Source organism: Triturus cristatus, chromosome 7, assembly GCF_964204655.1.
Source record: "Triturus cristatus chromosome 7, aTriCri1.1, whole genome shotgun sequence".
NCBI classification, from domain to species: Eukaryota; Metazoa; Chordata; class Amphibia; order Caudata; family Salamandridae; genus Triturus; species Triturus cristatus.
Genome location: NC_140590.1, coordinates 1,559,967,524 through 1,559,987,456, shown reverse-complemented (window position 1 = coordinate 1,559,987,456; position 19,933 = coordinate 1,559,967,524).

Sequence of the window (19,933 nt, the reverse complement as noted above, 5' to 3'; positions counted from 1 at the left end):
CAAACTGAACATTATCTGCGCCATCTTGCCCCTCCCCAGCACCACGCGCAGCGAATGCACAGCCGCCATTTTAGGCACCCCACTCTCTCCCCGCTCACTCTCGACCGCCAGCGTTTTCCCTTGGCGCTGCAAGCATCCCCCCGCGCGCCGGCCACCCCCGCTCTCTCATACAGGCCATAAACCCTCTCCTTCTGCGCGACCCTGCTACGGAACCACTTCCGACCGACAACCCATACATGGTCATGCCTCTCCTTTGATAACCCCCTTCCTCTGCGCCCCATTGTCTGAACTGGTCCCAGGCCATCGCCTAGCCCTGCGGATGCAGTTTATTGCCCCTACTGTAAGGGAAACACCCCACATCAAAGGGATTACAGTAGATCAAAGCCCCTACCCCCTGAGACCCGGCCAGTTGCACACACCCCCGGGAATTAGCGGAATTCCCTGCTGCGCGATAGCCATCTCCCACTGCGGGTAGGGTGGGAACCTCTACTGTAACCATGTGTGGGATCGGATCTGAGCCGGGGCTTCAGGGGATATTTCCCCGCACATCAAGGGAATCTCAAGAATATACTATGTGTAATAAAGCAATAAACCAGTGTATAAGAGACCAGGTCTCAGAGATGCAGTTAGAGCACCTCGTGACGATACCTTGCTGTCTGATCTGATGTGTTCTGCTCCGACGGAATAAAACTTTGTTTCCTGCCTTCCAGTCTCCGGCGCCTGCCTCTTTTATTGGTAAATCATCGAGTGGTATGAGAGGCGATTACCGCCGGGCAAATACTTGAAAGATTATCGACTGAAACTGCCGCTACCATTTAACAATTGGCGTCCCAAACGTGGGGCCCATCAGCGACACGTGGATCCAGTGGGAGAGGTCCCGACGACAGAGTGAACGACTGCAACGATCGGGAGAGCTCCTGCCTAATAGACCCTCGTCTGGCAGCCGATCATCCGAACTTCACTGGTTCCGAGCAGACCTCTCTCGAGTGATCTACGGTCCTGACTGGGAACCATCAGGAGTGCCGCGGCAAATACGGAGAATAGAGGACGATCGGGCGCTGGAGGCGGAAGACGAGAAACTGTCCATGCGGTCCGGGTAAGGTCGTGAAATACGACAAAAGTGCGAAATAATTGATTGATTGTTTGAATACTAGTATTGCTCATTGATTGTTCTTTTTGAGATATTCGCTGTCTACAAACGGGGAGGAGTAGGAATACTCTCTCTCTCTCCCTTTGCAGATAGTGAAGGGTAGGTAACGCAGACTTTTGTCCCCGTTGAAACCCGTCGTGCCTATCTTTATCTCCCCATTGATTGATTGTCCGAACATTGATTGTTTTGAAGAATAGTGCTTTTGAGATATTCTCTGTTTGCAAATAACGTAGAATAGGAATATTCTGTCTAGTCTTTGCAAATAGTGAAGGGTAGGTAACGCAGACTTTTGTCCCCGTTGAAACCCGTCGTGCCTATCTTTATCTCCCCATTGATTGATTGATTGATTGTCCGAACACTAGTTGTTCGATATTGGTTCTTTGGAGGTATTCTCTGCTTACAAATAACGAAGAATAGAGATATTCTGTCTAGTCTTTGCAAGCAGTGAAAAGATAGGTAGTGCTGACTTTTGTCCCCGTTGAAACCCGTCATGCCTATCTTCTCCCCACTGATTGGTAGTTGGTTCTGCCCGGACCGCTTATTAGAGGTGAACCATCCGGCTCCACTGGAAGGCACCCCTAATAAGGACATGTTCACTAAATATGGACTAGTCGCCGTAGCTTATAGCAAGCTGTGGCATAAATATACCAAGAAGGACCCCGAAAGTCAGTGGCCACTGATGGGATCCTTCGACGACCATAAGATAGAAGCACTAGAAATAGCTCTGCGTAGCAATAAGACGACGCCTACTATGCTTGACAGTATCGGCATGTGGCGCAAAGAAGCAACGCAACGGAAAAAGAGGGAAGAAGTAAAAGCAGAAAAGGAATTACGAAAGGCAGCTCACCTTGCCGCTAAAAAGTTAGAAGAAGACATAAAAGAGAGAAGGGAAACTAAACTAAGACAGGAGCCCGAAACCTCAGGCCAGTACGCTGTTAGGACCCCTTCTCTGCTCTACCCTGTATTGTCCTCCAAACAGCAAACGAATGACGAATTACTGTTAGGTCCCCCGACCATTTACATGCCCCCTCCGTATGCACCCTCCCAATCGGTAGTGCAACACCCACAACCCCCGAACACGAACGAAAGCAGTACAGGGGCCTCGGCCCTCACGGCCTCCGCGCCGGCTGAGCCTCTTGTACTGAACCTAACGTCGACTACAACGTTAGACGACCATGAGATAGGAAAGAAAGAGTCCACCAGAATGAATCGGTTAACTAAAGATGAACGAGCAGGAATTGACAAGATAGTAGGGACGCTGGTGGAGCGAAAAGAAAGTGAGGAGTATATAACGGACGTGTATAAATCGTATGCCGACAGCCGCAGACGACACTTCGTCGTACGGCTCTGTTATCGCACCCTGAATACATATGAGAATAGGTACCACGATAAAGGTCCCGAAGGCCTAGCGGCCCTATATAGGAAGGTAGACATTGGGGAAGAAAGAGAGGGCGATGTAACGAACCTCTTCACTCGTACACTCGAGGTCTACCGACACCTTAAAGAACATGGACAGACAACCACAACGGAAACCCCCATGGCAACTAAGCCCCAGGGAGGAAGGGCCGATGCCATGATGCCCATTAAAGAAGCTGCCCCCTACTGGGTCCCCCCACGGGGTCAGGGAACACACGACGACATCAACCACCAAGATACGAAGGGAAGGGTTGTATATAACTGGGTCTACCAGCCGTGGGACTGGCAAGATATTTTGACCTTTAGAAAGACCCTACCCGACTTGAGAAAGAACCCGACTGCCTTCTACACTGAATTAGGCACAGCCTTAGGCTCAACGATAATGACGTTAGCAGATATCGACTTGTTCTTTGGGCTATGCCTGCCGGCTGATGTGTGGAAACAAATCCGGAAAGTTGACCACGCTGAGCCGTTCGTATATACCTGGGTACAACTCGATACCGTAGATAAACAGCGAGAACCAGGACAAAAACCCCCTAGAGACCATACACCTACACCCTACAACGGACGGAGAGACTTAGATGGAAATCAATGTGCATTCTGTAGAGGGTTCGGACACTGGAAATCCCAGTGCCCGGTCCTTTTGGAACTGAACAAAAATAGGGACCCCAATAGACACAACCGGAAGTTTGTTGATACCCACCATCAACGTCACCACACTTGATTAGGATCACGTGCAATCGAGCAAACGCCATTTTTTTCCGAATACGCTAACCAGATCGCTGATACGTACAACGCTCCAGCAAAATAGTATGGTCAAACATTTTTAATAAATTACAAGTATAACAACATTCCGGCAAAATGAACAGGATAAAACACGTTTTAAAACAACTATTTACATAACAGTCTGCTGCAACCTCCATCCCAAAGCCTTAACGTCCACGTGACACCGTCCTCGCCTCTCCTTCCTCGAAATTGCAACATTGGCCTGTTTTGGGCGGTCCCTCTTAGTTGACTTTGGGCTATAAAAGCCATGCAAAAATCCATTGACATCAGTGGCGAGCGATTGTGCGAATAGGCCGGAGGCTATACGAAGCGCCGAAGTTCTGGCAACACCAAGGCGGAGCCCGCCACGCTGTGCGGGCCTTTCCGCTTTCTCTTCTTCTTTCTTCAATAAGGGCTGATGCCCTGGCGGGGGGAGGCGACGCGGACGGACCTCCCCCACCTCCCCAGGTGGAGGCTTGCCAGGCACCCCAACCGCCTTTAACTCTCCGGCCAGCTAAGCTGCACCCAACCGTCTTTCACTCACCGGCCAGCTAAGCTGCACCCAGCCATCTTTTTCATCGGCCTGCTGAATTTCACCCTGGCACGCTGTGCGGGTCTTCCCAGTCACTTCTTCCTTCAATAACGGAGGGTGCCCTGGCGGGGGGAGGCGACGCGGACGGACCTCCCCCACCTCCCCAGGTGGAGGCTCACCAGCAGATGAGGGCACCCCAAACCACACCTTTCACACGTCGGCCAGCTGAGCTGCGCCCTGCCACTTCATTCGCCGTTCGGCTGAGCCGGCACCCCTGCACGCGGCCGCCAGGCAACCACCCAAGCACCGGGTTCACCAGGACTGCCGCTAACGCCCGACGTGAGGAGTGGGCCCCCGCAGCAAGGTAATCGGGGACCCACCCCGGTGGTGATACCATCCAAACTGCTGTCGTCACTGCTACTGGAATCACCCCGGTGGCAACACCACCCGAACAGCTGCTGTTACTGCTGCTGGCTCCTCTCCGGTGACTGTACCGAAGAGCTGCTGCTACTGCTGCCCTTGAACTCCGGCGGTCGACCCCTCCGGTTCCAGGCCTGGCCCACCGTGAGACAATTCTGGACTCAAAAGCTTGTTTGCTAGGGCATGGGCCCCACCCTTGACAGAACGCTCCCCTCAGCCTTGCAGAATTGGTTGGAGTCATTTGACATTCGACTCCTGCGGACTTCCGGTAAGGACAAAACCACCGCCATTGCTCTTTTGCCCCCGGGCGGCAGCCGCCTTGCCTCCGCTTGGTGCAGTGAGAAAGTAAAGCGTCGGCGGAAGAACCCGCCTGCTGCCCCGCCCTAAGAACAAACCGTGGCTTTGCTACAAGGTTGCAGTGACGCCATGCTGACGCAAAGTTGACGCTAACGAAAGTTCTCGAACTACCGAAAGGAATTCTGGTTCAACTGCTAATTCATGGAAAGACTTAGACTGTGCACTGGCCCGACCCCGCCCCAAGATGGCGCTGATGTAGGAGTGGCCTATAACTCCTTGTGGCGTTCCAGCCACGTGACATTTGTGTTAAAAAGACATATATATATATATATGTATGCGATGCTTTCACACATGATGGTGGGGGAAAGGGGGGAACCGATTTTTATGTTAATCTAGTGTTGCTCATGTTGCTCGACGCCTCTCACACCGTGGCCGGTCTATGGCGGCTGTAGGCCCGTATTTCCACACTGACATTGTTTTAAATAAAGGGCTTCTTAAAAAGGAATTACGAAATCAGTGTCATGACTAATCATCTAGGTTGTTGAGGGTTTTTCTTTTGAACAAATGATTGTTACTCCTAAACGAAAGCATACAGATAATACAGACACAATTTGCCTAAAAATCTTTTTGTTTAACGGAATTTGTACCCATCCCGCCTGCCCTTTTTCCAAGAATTGTCAAATCAATAATGAACTGTAACTTAAGGTATATGTCGCATGCAAGGTATGGTATCCTGCACCATAATACACGACCAATTGAGAAATACATGCACGACCAGGGAACGCGAATTTAGGAGATGAATGAACTAGAGCATCTTTGCCTCGAACTAAAGAATAATGGGTCAGTGGTATTACCCAACCCTGCGGCTAGCCTGGTACATGGTAGGTAGAACCTTTCGTGTCTGCGCGCGCTGGGGTATTTTGAATACTGCACCTCCCCTCCCCTCTTATTTCCCCTATAGGTCACGACGAAGTTCCGACTGAAGAGTGGACATGGACCGCACCAAGTTCAATATCAGGGAAAACATAGACAAACGTTGTGAGATAGTGTGTAAAATTACAGACCACCATTGAGAACAAGAAAAACTGTATGATATGATTGTGCGTGTGTACTACGATTATACGATATGAATGTGTATGCATTTCATGTTCGGATCACTTGAAGAGAGCGTCATTGTATGATTGAAGTGTGCGTCCACCGATCAAAGGGAGGAGAATAAAAGGATCAGACAACCCATAAGATAAACTACAAAATACTAAAGGTACGCAGCGTGCATAGGAAAAGAGGACAGGAAAGGAGAGGTCCCCGTGCTCGACGCAACCCTGAGTCTCCGTCTTGTTGCATGTACTGTCATACCCTATCCGGCATTTGTGTGTACATGATCACCGAATTTATGTCTTTTCCCCGCTTGTGTTTTCTTACATGGAACAGACCCATGCTACTCCATGTTGTGTGTGCACCAAGTGGCCTATTATCTTACCCATCTCTCTCTCTCTCGTTTTGTGTCGTATGTATGCCAAAATAGCCTACTTGATGCACACGTCTCTCTCTCTCTCTCTCTCTCTCTCTCTCTCTCTCTCTCTCTCTCTCTCTCTCTCTCTCTCTCTCCCCCTCCCTCGCAAAAGGCTCTCTCTTGCCCTCTTTTCTTCTTGAATAAATTAACGACATACACCCCTTTGGTAAGTGTATAATTGGCCTGAACACAGTAGTGTTCGAACAAATTGACAGAAACAAAAACGACCATACTTTACCACGTTACTACCTCTCCTTTTTACAAACATTAAGCCTAATCGGCTGAGAAGGAAAGGACAGGTAAGACGACTGATGTCTCCCAATCTGACCCACAACACGGGGACTATATGTCAGTGGTTTTTGTTCTTAAAGGACACCATCTCCACCACCCAGAATTACCCCTGACCAATTAGCCCGAAATAGAATGTCTAAAGCACCCTGTTCTCCCAAAGATAACTCCAGCCCTATACTAGCCGTCTCAGAGTATCTCGAACAAAACAGCTGATGGCCCCTGTTTTAAACTGGTAAAGGGTCACCTACTGTATGAAAAGGATACTCGTGAACGCATGACCATAGCACCTCGCACTTACGGATATTACCAAACCTTGCATTATAGGGCGCAGAAACTGACACCTAGAAGGCCAGACGATGGATAGGGACACCCACAGAACCCTGCACCACAGCAGCAATTAATAGATTAGTAACACGCACATTAACATCAGAGTTAATAGACACCAATCATATAGTAACAGATAAGAGCATTTCCGCAACTACTCAGTGGTTGGGAGAGAGAATGAAGTATGTAAATGTCTTCCCTGCCAAGATCTTTAAGACTTTCGTTTCTTATAACCTATTCAAGGATAACCTGCAGACATCGGAAGAGAGGGGTCGGATGTGACGCACAGTCTGGCTGCGGATCATAAAACATCTATGACATCGACCAAGGGGGAAGCGACGAAGCAACAAGAGTGTGAGACGAGGCACCATTATCAGAACGATGAGCGCGAAGGGCTACATCGAGGCCCCTGCTCACTGACCAGCGTGCCTGAAGTCTTAACCCGTCGGGCCCGATTGATGGGCCCAGTGCCGAAAAGATTCTGCTCTCCTTGGTCCGCATTTTTGATCTGATCCCATGCCACCCCATTCTCTCTTCCTCTTTCATTTGGACTATGACTTTGACCTACTACCGAGGAACAAAAGGCCGGCACCCTGTCTCAAAGGTACCTGTGGTGAACTGTGTTAAGGAACAGGACTATGATCAAAGAACAGTGAGTGGTCACACCCTGCCACGTGAAGAAATCGGATTTGAACTGGACCTTAGTTCCACCGCCGGTGCTCAACAGTGCCAACGAAAGAAGAACAACAATGAGAGCTTACCAGTGATAGCTCTTTATAAACAAGGACACTGGAAAGAAGAACCCATGTCAAAGTTGAAAATCCTCTCCCAACCACCTTATTATATTAACTATCTTCTTATCAAGTTTTCATGATGTTGCATCAATCACTTCCGACTGTACACTGAGAAGTTAAGAAAATGTAACTTTGTATAGTAACATTCATACAACACCAGCCATGTACACAACTATACTGCAACTTTGAATGTACTTCCTCCTCGCCTACTTCATCAAACTGTATGAGACAATGTACAAATGTGTCAGATTACTCCTGCCTACCCTAAAGACTCTGTATCTTTAAATGTGTGACGAACATTGACGATACTGTAACTGAAAGGCTAACAAAGGCGAATATTGGCCGGACAAGCTGGCGAGATATGTTAAAAGGGAGGACTGTGGAAATTTAGCTCGCAAACTGAACATTATCTGCGCCATCTTGCCCCTCCCCAGCACCACGCGCAGCGAATGCACAGCCGCCATTTTAGGCACCCCACTCTCTCCCCGCTCACTCTCGACCGCCAGCGTTTTCCCTTGGCGCTGCAAGCATCCCCCCGCGCGCCGGCCACCCCCGCTCTCTCATACAGGCCATAAACCCTCTCCTTCTGCGCGACCCTGCTACGGAACCACTTCCGACCGACAACCCATACATGGTCATGCCTCTCCTTTGATAACCCCCTTCCTCTGCGCCCCATTGTCTGAACTGGTCCCAGGCCATCGCCTAGCCCTGCGGATGCAGTTTATTGCCCCTACTGTAAGGGAAACACCCCACATCAAAGGGATTACAGTAGATCAAAGCCCCTACCCCCTGAGACCCGGCCAGTTGCACACACCCCCGGGAATTAGCGGAATTCCCTGCTGCGCGATAGCCATCTCCCACTGCGGGTAGGGTGGGAACCTCTACTGTAACCATGTGTGGGATCGGATCTGAGCCGGGGCTTCAGGGGATATTTCCCCGCACATCAAGGGAATCTCAAGAATATACTATGTGTAATAAAGCAATAAACCAGTGTATAAGAGACCAGGTCTCAGAGATGCAGTTAGAGCACCTCGTGACGATACCTTGCTGTCTGATCTGATGTGTTCTGCTCCGACGGAATAAAACTTTGTTTCCTGCCTTCCAGTCTCCGGCGCCTGCCTCTTTTATTGGTAAATCATCGAGTGGTATGAGAGGCGATTACCGCCGGGCAAATACTTGAAAGATTATCGACTGAAACTGCCGCTACCATTTAACACCTATGGCCGGTAAACATGCAGACATGGTTACTGAGGTGAGCCGCCAATGTGCCCACATTGGCCATTTATTCTTTCTTGGATAGCCCCTGCCCTGAACGAAACACAACTCTCCTGTAGGGGGCAACTAGACCCTTATCGTTATAACATGCATTACACTTGTGCATAAGCAATACTACAAAGAAGTCTCTGAAAGACATCTCTCGCATTATACATGAGTGTATGCGTATATACTTATGGCAGCTTGCCAATCAATCAACAACTTTCAAGCACCAAAACACCCTCTGCAATCACAGCGAGACAAATGTATATGTAAATAATATTCATAAGATTGCACATATAGAAAACATCCTTTGGAAATGGATTTGCTATGCCCCAGATTTAATTCATAACACCACTAAATTTCGAAATATTGCATGCTGCGTTATAGCACCGTTTGTTTTACACATCTAAGTGGAGGGAAAAAAAATTCAGGATTTTTCTCCCCATTGTTTTTTTTTTTTTTTTTTTTAAACCTTTATTCTTTTAAGTCAGGGACACAGCTATTCAGCCGACAACCCGGAGGTACGGCAGCTTTAGAAACACAACACATGCGAGCGTCCACATTTCACTGATAGGAGAATCAAAAGGTTCTGTTTTTAAATAAACACAAACCCAAACCTAAACACAAGCAAGGCGATAAGTACTGAAAGCACAAAAAGGGTTCCCATCAGGGGGAGCGAGCCCCATTTCGTCCATCAGGCACAGGTCTATAGTAAGGGAAGGAGGGGAAGGCAGAGACTCAAGAAGGCAAACACATACCAGCAAAGAATACAAAGCCGGAAAGAATGCTAAGGGGAGAGCTGATCCTCAGGCGGGTCCGGGACTGGGGGCAGGCATATGCCCCCTCTGTACTGGTTCCATCGCCCCCATACGGTGTGCCATTTCCGGGGCGCCCTCGAGCACAATACACTGTCTTCTCCCTAAACATGCTCCAATCCATGTTTTCCATCCACGCTGCCAATGTAGGAGGCCTAGTAGAGCCCCACAGGCGAGCGATGTCGCGCTTAGCTACCATGTTCCCTAGGGTCACCCACTGAGTCTGTGCCGCGTCGTGGTCGGTAGGACCCCAAACATTCAGGAGACAACACCGCGCCTCCGGCTGCATGGCGATGCCCGTCACCTCCCCCATCACATCGTGGATTCGCTTCCAGAACTCCAGGATCGCACCGCATTCCCAAATAATATGTAGGAAGGTGCCCACCATACCACAGCCTCTCTTACATAAGCCCTCCTCAGAGAAACCCATATGGACCAGCCTAGGCCCTGTCACGTAAACTCTATGGAGTATTTTAAGCTGCACCAGCCGCAGGCGCGCAGGGATCGCAACCTCCTTGGGAGAAGAAACTGCAGACTGCCAATCCTCATCATCTAATTCGAGGCCATTCCTAGTCCATTGATCGCGCAACCCTAGAAGAAGATCTGCCCGTACATTAATTAGTTTCTTATAAATGAGAGAGATCGTACTCTCTGGCATATGGCCATCCAGGATCCGGTCCTCCAACGGAGAGGACTCAGGCACCGTCGCCCCCTCTACAAGGACTGACCGCAAGGCGTGACACACTTGAGCGTATCGGAAGAACTCCGTGCTCCCTAGCTCATATTCCTTCCCCATTGGTTTTTGATGTGATTTTTTTACTTGGCACTGGATGTCTTGCTTTCCAAGTTGAACATGATTTATTAAGGGAGTTTTCTTGTTTATCCTTTCCCTCAAAAGCCCTGCCTCCATTCACTCCAAATGATGGTCCCTTTGAAACTTGGAAGACACAACGCAGTCTTTAATTATCGCTGCTACCGAGATACCATATACTGTTTATTTTACTGCTCTCTTCCAGCTGGACTACTTCTCAGTCAGCCTAAATTTACACAATTTCCAAACTTTGGAGAGTGCTCAAGGTGGTAATACGATGCTGAAGGTAATGCGAACCACTGACTAGAAAGATGTTTTAGTGTGCTGGTAAACTCCACTACGCCGGCGGAGGGTTTTTTGCAGAACTCCATGCTCCAAGCAGAGCGCGGTGTGGCAAAACTCTGCTAACTCTGCCGGGAGAGTGGAGTTCACTGCTCACCCCTAGTAAAGAGTTTTATAATTTAGGCAAAAATGACTGAGATGTATCAAGCAGTGAAAGAACACTTTGAGAGACACTTGTTATCATGAGCTATAGTCATGGTATTATGCACATTTGTTGCCGGGGCATTTTCACATAACTAAATAATGGCACATTTGCTACATAATCCGTAATCTGCTGCATAATCTGCAGATTTTACACCCCAAAAAATTGTTTCTAGCTCAAACGGTTCAAAGGTTATTAAAAATGCAGAGACACGGGTCGCCGTAGAGTGGAAGGCCCTATCCAACGATTGAAGGCGACCTATTTGTTGCTTATTGCTGTGTTTTAGTGCTAAACTGATACTGATGAGGTGCAAGCAATTCCCAGAGTTAACGAATGTAAAAACGGCAAAATAATGAAGTGTTGCTGTCACAAAATGTGCTACATCATACTGCATAATTTGCCTTTTTTTGCAGCATAATTTATTCAACCCAGACGCATAATTTGGCCCTGCACGGCTGTGTATTTCCAGTGACCATGGCTGTAGTTTACTTTGCTTGTCAATTTATGGAAGCCTCCAAAGACAGTCAGTTTCTATGAAAGATATTTAGGTGTATCTGGCTGTGGAACCTCACAGGTTGAACAGGCAGTTTTACAAATGCATTTTGCCTCGTTCTGAACAATTATAAAGAGGAGACTCTACCCCACAGCATATCACACAGAAAAGTACAACATGCACCTCTGGCTTCTGGGTTTGTGGTACGTTCCACGAGCAGCCTGGTCAAAGAAATGTCCACAGTTGAAAGATCGCCCTCAGACCGGGCGAGCATATAACACAGAGAGCAGCTGTTACACCGCGAAGGAAACATTAAAAAGATTAGGCTTGGGCAGAGTTTGTGAAGTGACAAAACACTATGTTGTGTTACGCGGAGTTCTGCAAGCGGGGGAGTGCGTTAGGTCGTGCCCTTCGCGCAGATGTTTAGCGCCAGGTGTTTGTTCAGTGCTGGAAAATCAGCATGAACAGCAATATGCGCAGCGCAAGATGGGGAGCTGCTTTTTTTTGCCGCTCAAGTAGATTTTCTACCCTAGCAGCGGCTTCCTCAACGCAAACGGGGGGTTGTTCAAGGCGAGCAGGCGCGACCATCTGTGTTGAGAAATCTCATTGGGAGATGGTCTGACGTTGGATTTTCATCGCTTGCCAACTTAACACTGGTGAGCACTAGCAAAGAAAAAACACCTGCTCTGAGTTTTTCGGAATCCGGCATTCTCCGTAAACTCCACGAACGGAGCAGAGTTCACTGCCCAGACCTAAAAAAGATGTTTGAGAACGCGAGAAAGAAATCAGAGGACACCTGGTCCCTTAGTAGAAGACTGCTCGACTTAACAAAGACCAAGAACATTGGTTGAAGGTAGAGGGCCGCAGGACCTAATCCCCCATTGGAGGACCCTATAGCGGCTTGTCCGCAATGGCGGAGAAGTGTCGCCCCACTGCTTTTAAGCAGTGCATTGCAAAGGAAATGTTTCCTGTTGCTTTGTGGGCTGGCGGACGGGTGGGTGGGCGGGGCTGCTTTGCTCTCGCAGCAGGGCAGCAGTAGTTTGCCCACTCCTAAGTACGCAATGACTGTTGGTCAGCCGGCTCGAGTCGTCCAAACCAGTCATGCGCACTTCTCCCGTTCTCCATGTAGGCTGCATTAAAACCCATCGTGGAGAACAAGCCCAGGCCGCCATTTCCTGTTTGAGCGTCAAACCAGGACACTCAAAACCAATCACAACGCTGCATTGCAGAGTTGTGATTGGTCAGGGGAGCCTTTTCTGTGCTTCCTGAGCCTCAGAGAGCAGAGACAGGGGACCGGCGCGGCAAGGTAAGTTTCTTTTATTATTATTATTTTTTTTTTTACCGTTCACCCACCCGCCCTACCACCCGCAATCATGCCGGCCGCCACTGTGGGACACCTATCATTGAGGCAAATATTACCAAACATGTCAAGGTGCGTCATAAAATAATACCGTGAAATAACATGGTCTAACATAGCACGACATAAAATAATGCAAGATATCCTCCCACTAGTGACATAATGTAGCGTAATATACATATTACTCCCACGTAATCACAATCCCCCTGATGCTGATGGACAGGAACCCCGGCCCTCCGTTTTTGGGCTTGTTTTGCCAGGAAAGACTGGCATTGCGCCATCTGTCCATCCTGTATTGGGTGTGTATTGTAATCGTTTTTGTAGCATACCGCACACTGAACAGACAGACGTGCAGCGCTTTAGTAACGCAGGATTATTTTCGGGATCTCACATCTCATATAGATTTAATAATGATGAAAGGCTGAGCCGGCCTCATGGGTTATCAAACGGTGTCAGAGTTTAAGAATGCTTCGGATTTCACCAACAGCCTCCAGGTGTTTGCTCATTTCTCTTGGCCTCGGAGTGATCCTGCAATTTCGCCAATACTGAGAAATGTCCTAGCTAACGTAACGGAAAGTTTCAATTCTATTAAGGACTCGGAGGCGAGGATTATCCCTCCACAGGTCTCTACGAGATGGATAATCTTTGCATAATCCGAAGCCTCCGGTCCTGACATAGAATTACATTTAGGTCATACAAGGATCTCGGCAGCAGGTGCTCAGCCAACCGCACTGTCTAACCAGCTTTTCTCTGTATTGTATTGCCTGCATTTATTTTCTGAAAAGGGACTGTCTCCTAAGGAACATCTCCGCACTTATGATTCGTGTCTCAATGACTCTGCCTCCTCCGCCCCCTGATACTTGTGGCTTCCAGTTCCCCAATTCCTTAACATCCACCTGTCCTGTTGCAAGCCTCTCCTAAAAGATGAATATTATTTTCTAGTATGGTCTAGATTATTTGTTTTTCGGTCCAGTCAGAGTGTCACTAGTTGAATATATGATACACTGTACACACTGAAATATAGGGGTATAGTACGTTTTTTGTGGCAAGCCTCTCCTGTGCCCTGGTTGGACAGTCAAATACAGCCGTGATTTGGGTACCTGGGCCCCCTATTACCACTGCACCTGCTGCACCTTTGAGAGCTACGCCCCTGCATTTGAGAGGCAAAACTTCGTGGGGCATTTATCACACCCACCAGAGGTGACCCTTTGCCAGCATTTAGAACTCAAGGAATCTAAGAAACTCAAATGCTTAGGCCGATTGCCAGTATCCCCCTCCCTCCCCCGCCCCCCTCCCCCTTCCCACCACCCGTTGCCTTCCCCCGCAGCTCCGTCCGCGGGGCATACAGGCCAGGGCCCATTCCTAGCTGGTGTGGATGTGCCGCGGCTTCTACCTCGGTCCCTGGATTTCGCGCACGCACTAACGCTAGCTCTCCACTAGGTGGCGCCGCGGTGACTGATAGAAGCGCGATCCAGAAAAGACCAATCCCGCACCCGTAGGCACAGAATGTACAGGTGCTCCTCCGGTGCCTGTTTCTGTGACAACGTGCACGCGAGAGGAGAGCCTGCATTAGATGGGTGGGGGGAACCGAGGGGCTCACATAGAGAGGCGCCCTGTTTTCACAGCCCGTGTCTTCTTGGCGCTATAGCCTTTCAAACCCGTGTTTTCTCTCACTGTAGTGGGTGATGTCTTCTCCGAGCCCGTGCCCTACACCACAGGGGTTCATTTCCTCTTCCAGTCCTTGTCTACTCACAGGGGGTTAGATGCTCTCCCAACCCTTGCGGTACAATGCGGGGTTATATCCTCCACCTGTCCGCGGCCTGCTACTACAGTGGTTTATGTCTTCTTCCAGCTCATTCCCTACACTGCAGCGGGCTGTATCTTCCAGCCCATGGCTTTCACGGCAGGGGGTCATCTCCCAGACCTTGCCCTACACTGGAGGGGGTTAATATCCTCTTCAAGCTCGTGCTCTACACTGCAGTGGGCTATACCTTCCAGCCCATGCCCTACACTGCAGGGGGGTTAAATCATCTTCCAGCCCATGCCCTATACTGCAGGGGGGTTAAATCATCTTCCAGCCCATGCCCTACACTGCAGGGGAGTTAAATCATCTTCCAGCCCATGCCCTACACTGCAGGGGGGTTAAATCATCTTCCAGCCCATGCCCTATACTGCAGGGGGTTAAATCATCTTCCAGTCCTTGCTCTACACTGCAGTGGGCTATATCTTCCAGCCCATGCCCTATACTGCAGGGGGTTAAATCATCTTCCAGCCCATGCCCTCCACTGCAGGGGGTTAAATCACCTTCCAGCCCTTGCCCTCCACTGCAGGGGGTCAAGTCACCTTCCAGCCCTTGCCCTCCACTGCAGGGGTCAAATCACCTTCCAGCCCTTGCCCTACCCTGCAGGGGGTTTATACCCTCTCACAGTCCATGTCCTCGCACTACGAGAAGTTGGATTCTCTTCTATCACAGGTCCTCGCTCTGCTGGCAGTTATATCCACTCCCAACCCTCACACTGCAAAAACGACACCCTTTCACAGCCCCTGCCCTACACTGTAGGGCGTTCTACCCTCTTGGAGCCGATGTCCTCAAATTGTAGCGCTGTATTATTTTCTCTGTCAGGCCATGTCCTGAGACTGCAGGGGGTGGGGGAATGTATCCTCTCACAGCCAGTGCACTCTCACACTGCAAGACGCCATACCCACTTACAACCCAGGCCACTGCACTGCAAGGGGGAATAATGGCTCACAGCCCATGTCTTCACACTGTGAGTGTAAGTCACTCACAGCCAATGCTACTGACCGTGTCCTGATAGTGTCATCTTAAGGATTTTTGGGGCCCTGGGCAAGACATATTTTGGGGGCCCCTGAACGGGGAACACATTTAAAATGTATTACTCGTTTACTGGCACTTCAAGCCTGAACAATTCTAAAAAATACAAAATTATATGTTAAACTTTAACAGGGTCACAATAAAACAGTTTAAATATGTATTACCAGGACCCCAAAAAAACTTAAGATAACACTATGTAGAGAGACAGAAATAAATGTAGGCAGAGAGGAAGAGAGGTTTATATAGAGAATTCGATTAGACAGATGACTAATTGAAAGAAGGCTAACATTCCAAGAGGGCTCCTTGGAAGATGGGGGCCCTGGGCAAATGCCCACTTTGCGCATGCTTTAAAACGTCTCTGCTGATACTTCAGTGGCTTATAATGAACACGTTCTGCACCTGCACAAAGGCGTAGAGTGGACAGTGTTTCTCTTTTTTTTAAAACAAAATGGTCCTGTATGCAGCGCATGTTCTAATTCTATCTGCGTAATACTGCAAGCGTCACCTGAGCAGTAACCAGCACAGCTCTGCATAATGGAAGAGGGGATAATTCTCAGTGCCTCTGAGCGGAGGGCAGGGGCCGTTGTACAGCAAATGCCCAGTGCTTAATTTACAAAAGAATATGCACCAGGGCCCTCGTCAGGAGGCCACTGCTGCTTGCACCACCACCCACTGCACCTACCAGCACCGCAAACTACAGTGCCAACACAACTAATAACCATCACACACCTACAAGTGTGAAAATTCAGACTATTCCTGACCCCAAATGCTATAAGAATTTCTTAAGCAACAGGTATTAGTCATTTTTAATGTATATTGTATTAATAAACAAATGTTGAGACATTGATCTCTAAATTAGGCAGACAGTGCCACCATGTGGTAGACTGTCATAAGTGCCAGTGCTGACAATTAAGTGCTGGTGCCGAGCACCAACAACCACCAGCTCAAATTAAGCACTGCGAATGCCCCAGGGATGCAACATGTGTTTGCACACGTTTTTGCCTCTTTGGTGTTACTGAAGGGACTAAGGACACCTGTGTACCCCTCCTCCCCCTGTAATATGGCTGGGCAGTGCACATTTTGCACCCGGAATCCCATTTAGGTTATCCCTCATTGTATGGGAGCTTGGATCCATGAAAATGAGGGAATGCCTTTGCCCCTGTGCCCTGCTGAATTACAGGTGTGGAAAAGAAAAAACAACAATAGTTCCTAGTGGAGTGGTTAAACAACAAGCAATAACCAATGAATAAAGTCATTCAAATGACACAATTTATCAAGCATATTTCAGAAGAGCAAAAAATCAGTGACAATAGCCATTCACTTAACTCAGAAGTGCCTTATTTGAGTTTTCATAATCTTGCTCTGTGCTCTGGTGATCACACTGCATAGGGAAGTAATGGAAATAGGCAAATGTAAGTGGCATACAAGAAGCAATAGACAAACAGATCACCCATTGTTGTTTCTACAAAACCTTGCTAGCTAAACAAAACAATTTGTAATCAATACAACATCTCCAATTCCCCACAAAGCCGATGGCGTTTCGGCCAGCAATCAGTCAAGGGTCTTCATCAGGACCAGGACATTTTGAGCATGAGCAAGGTCTGTGAATATCAGAAAGTATAAGGTGTGAACAAAATTGAGAAAAATGTGAGGTGTTTAAGGTTTAGATGAAGCGAGGCTACGTCACTAAGGGTAGTTGCAGAGACAATAAGTCACAAGGGTCAAAAGATGGTTCTGTGAATAAAAATAGGGCACAATTAGCAGGAGCCATAGATAGAGCTGTCACCACAAGGGGATAAAAATAAAGAGCAAACTTACATGTAAAATCAGCAACCCAGGTTGGTCTGCACTGAGAGTGAGCAGTATTGAAAGGCAGACTTGCCAACTCACAGGGTGCCACCGTGTGACACAGGATATTGGCTCCCATCACACAGTCACCCAGTGAGGAGCCAACATCACACCGTGGCAGTGAAAATTAGCTGAAAATCACTGCAAATAGTGGATTTCCAGTTTGTTTTCCGAGGCTTTGAACTGCAGACATCCATTAAGGGGTGTGAAACACCCCAGGAGATTGGCACCAGCCTCAGCAAGCTATTGTTTATGAGGAGGGGGATTGGGGGCCCACCCCCGCCACACACAATGAGATTTTTGTTAAAGTAGGCAGGTATGGAAAGGTGGACCAGCAGTTTTAAACCCCTGGTCCATCTTTCAATGCAGAGGGACTGTAGTGTTGCTGGGGGCTAGTGCTTGGGACCCCCGCAGTGTAGGCCCAACACACGTGGTCTAATAAACACACGAGACAATGGTGTTGGTGTTGTCTTCGTCTCCGCTGCCGTGGCGCTTCTGCCAACGTGCATGCGTGACGTAGTATTTATTGGGGGCTCAAACTACGTGCCCTGATGTGCACGCCATCGCGTGTCACGTCAGGGATAATATCGCGTCACTACAAGGGACCAGCGATTCACTCTGTTCTACCCTCACAAAAGTTAACCCGTCTGTGTGTTTGCCAGTGTGCCCACATCTTTACACAGCGAGGAAACAGAGCAGAAGCTTTCCCCCATGTCCCTGCTGCTAAACCCCCATGCAAATGAGGGAAAATCCCCTTCAGACTGAACTGGCCCCAAAAATGCGCCGCCGCAATTCTTAGCAAAGATGGCGCAATCCTTGTTGCGCACTGGGGGCCCTTTCTGTAATATGCTCGAAATGTAGAAACCAGTAACTAGTTGTACACATGATAGTGTGGCAGCACGCTTGCGAAAGAAGGTGCACACCTCAATGTTTGCACAGATACACAATGTTCCTGACAGAGCCCCACGTCCATCTAATTATATGAAGAAGCCCTGCCTACTTCTGTCATTCATTAAGATTCAGGCTTAAGGCACTTTACTCAATCTCTTGCCCTTCTTGAAGCACTTTAATCATAAGGCACATTACTTAATCTCTAGCACTTTATAACAAGGTTTTCCTTAGTATAACATATTTAAACCTTATGTTTTATATCCACCATTTTGGTAATCTATGGGATTTTAGAAATCTATTTTATAAAGAAAAAATGTATGGGGATGTCAACTAGGCTATTGTAATAATATTATGTTTTATTATCAGTTGTCATTTCTTTAAAGATATATTTGAAATGAAGTGCAAGGTTTTGTGGAGAATTTTAGATGTACTGTATTTAGCTACATCCATCTTCCTTTTTTGCATATTTATATGAACTCTGATTCTCGATTGTATTGTTATGGATCTGCTCAATTAAAATTCAGCGACATTCTCCTCATTACAGAACACAGAACCAGCCCAGATATCATGTGCCCTGAATAAGCCACTTCCTGGTACCACTGTCTCTTAAGCATTCAGAATAGAAAACTGGCAGATGGGGAGGCAGGGGCGAAATGGTGGTGAGAGAATAAGACGCAGTCGAATTCAAGCCCCCCTCCCTCCTCTGCCTTTCTGGCAGGAACACTGCAGTGTTATCGGTGCCATTTTGTGCCCAGACCCTTGCATTGTAGGCGCACATTTTCCAGATGCCTGGAAGAAGCCTGCCAAAGGCAAGTCCTGGTCATCTCGGACAATGGGATAAAAACTGTCGCAGACCACCGTTCTTCCACCTGTGTTCTGCACTGCTGCTTAAATGTGATCCTTTTAAAGACATGCTGGCATTGTCCTGACAGGCAGGCAGGCTCCCAAAAAGCTTTTGTGGGGCTCAGGTCACATACGTGTTGCGGGGCCCTTTTTTATGATGACCCCCAGCTGTAGCTAAGTTCAACTGCCTTAAGGAGAATGAATAAATAAAGCTGGTTATGCCTTCTTTCATGATATATATGTAGATTTAGTATTGCTGCGCCGGGCCCTGAAAAGAGTGGGGCCTGTGGCAAATAGTGACACAACTCCCCCATTGTAAAGGCCCTGCCCACAAACCCAGATAGAAATATATGTAAAGCGCTATCCATAAAGAGGTTGAGCTCTTCCTGGTTTATTGAGATACCCGATAATGAAGCATGCCACCAGTGCTTAATTTGAGTGATGGTTTCCGGGGCTCAGCACCGGAATTTCATTTTCAGCACCTGCACTTATGACAGTCTGCCACATGGCGGCACTGTCTGCCTAAATTAGAAATGTACAGAAGAGAATTGGTCTCAGTAGAACAATTCTTAAGAACAAAATCAAACGTACAAGGTAATACACTAATACACTATGGATATGTATAGAACAATGAACATTGAACATGATTGCTTGTAAATCAGAAAATGACTCAGCATCAATGACTCCAAAAGTAGTGCCAAAACAGTGCCCCACGTAAAGGGGAGAAACGAAAAGGAGAAGGTATTGTGCATCAAGTGAGGGAAGTGTAGAGAGAAAATAGTGACATTATATTCATCAC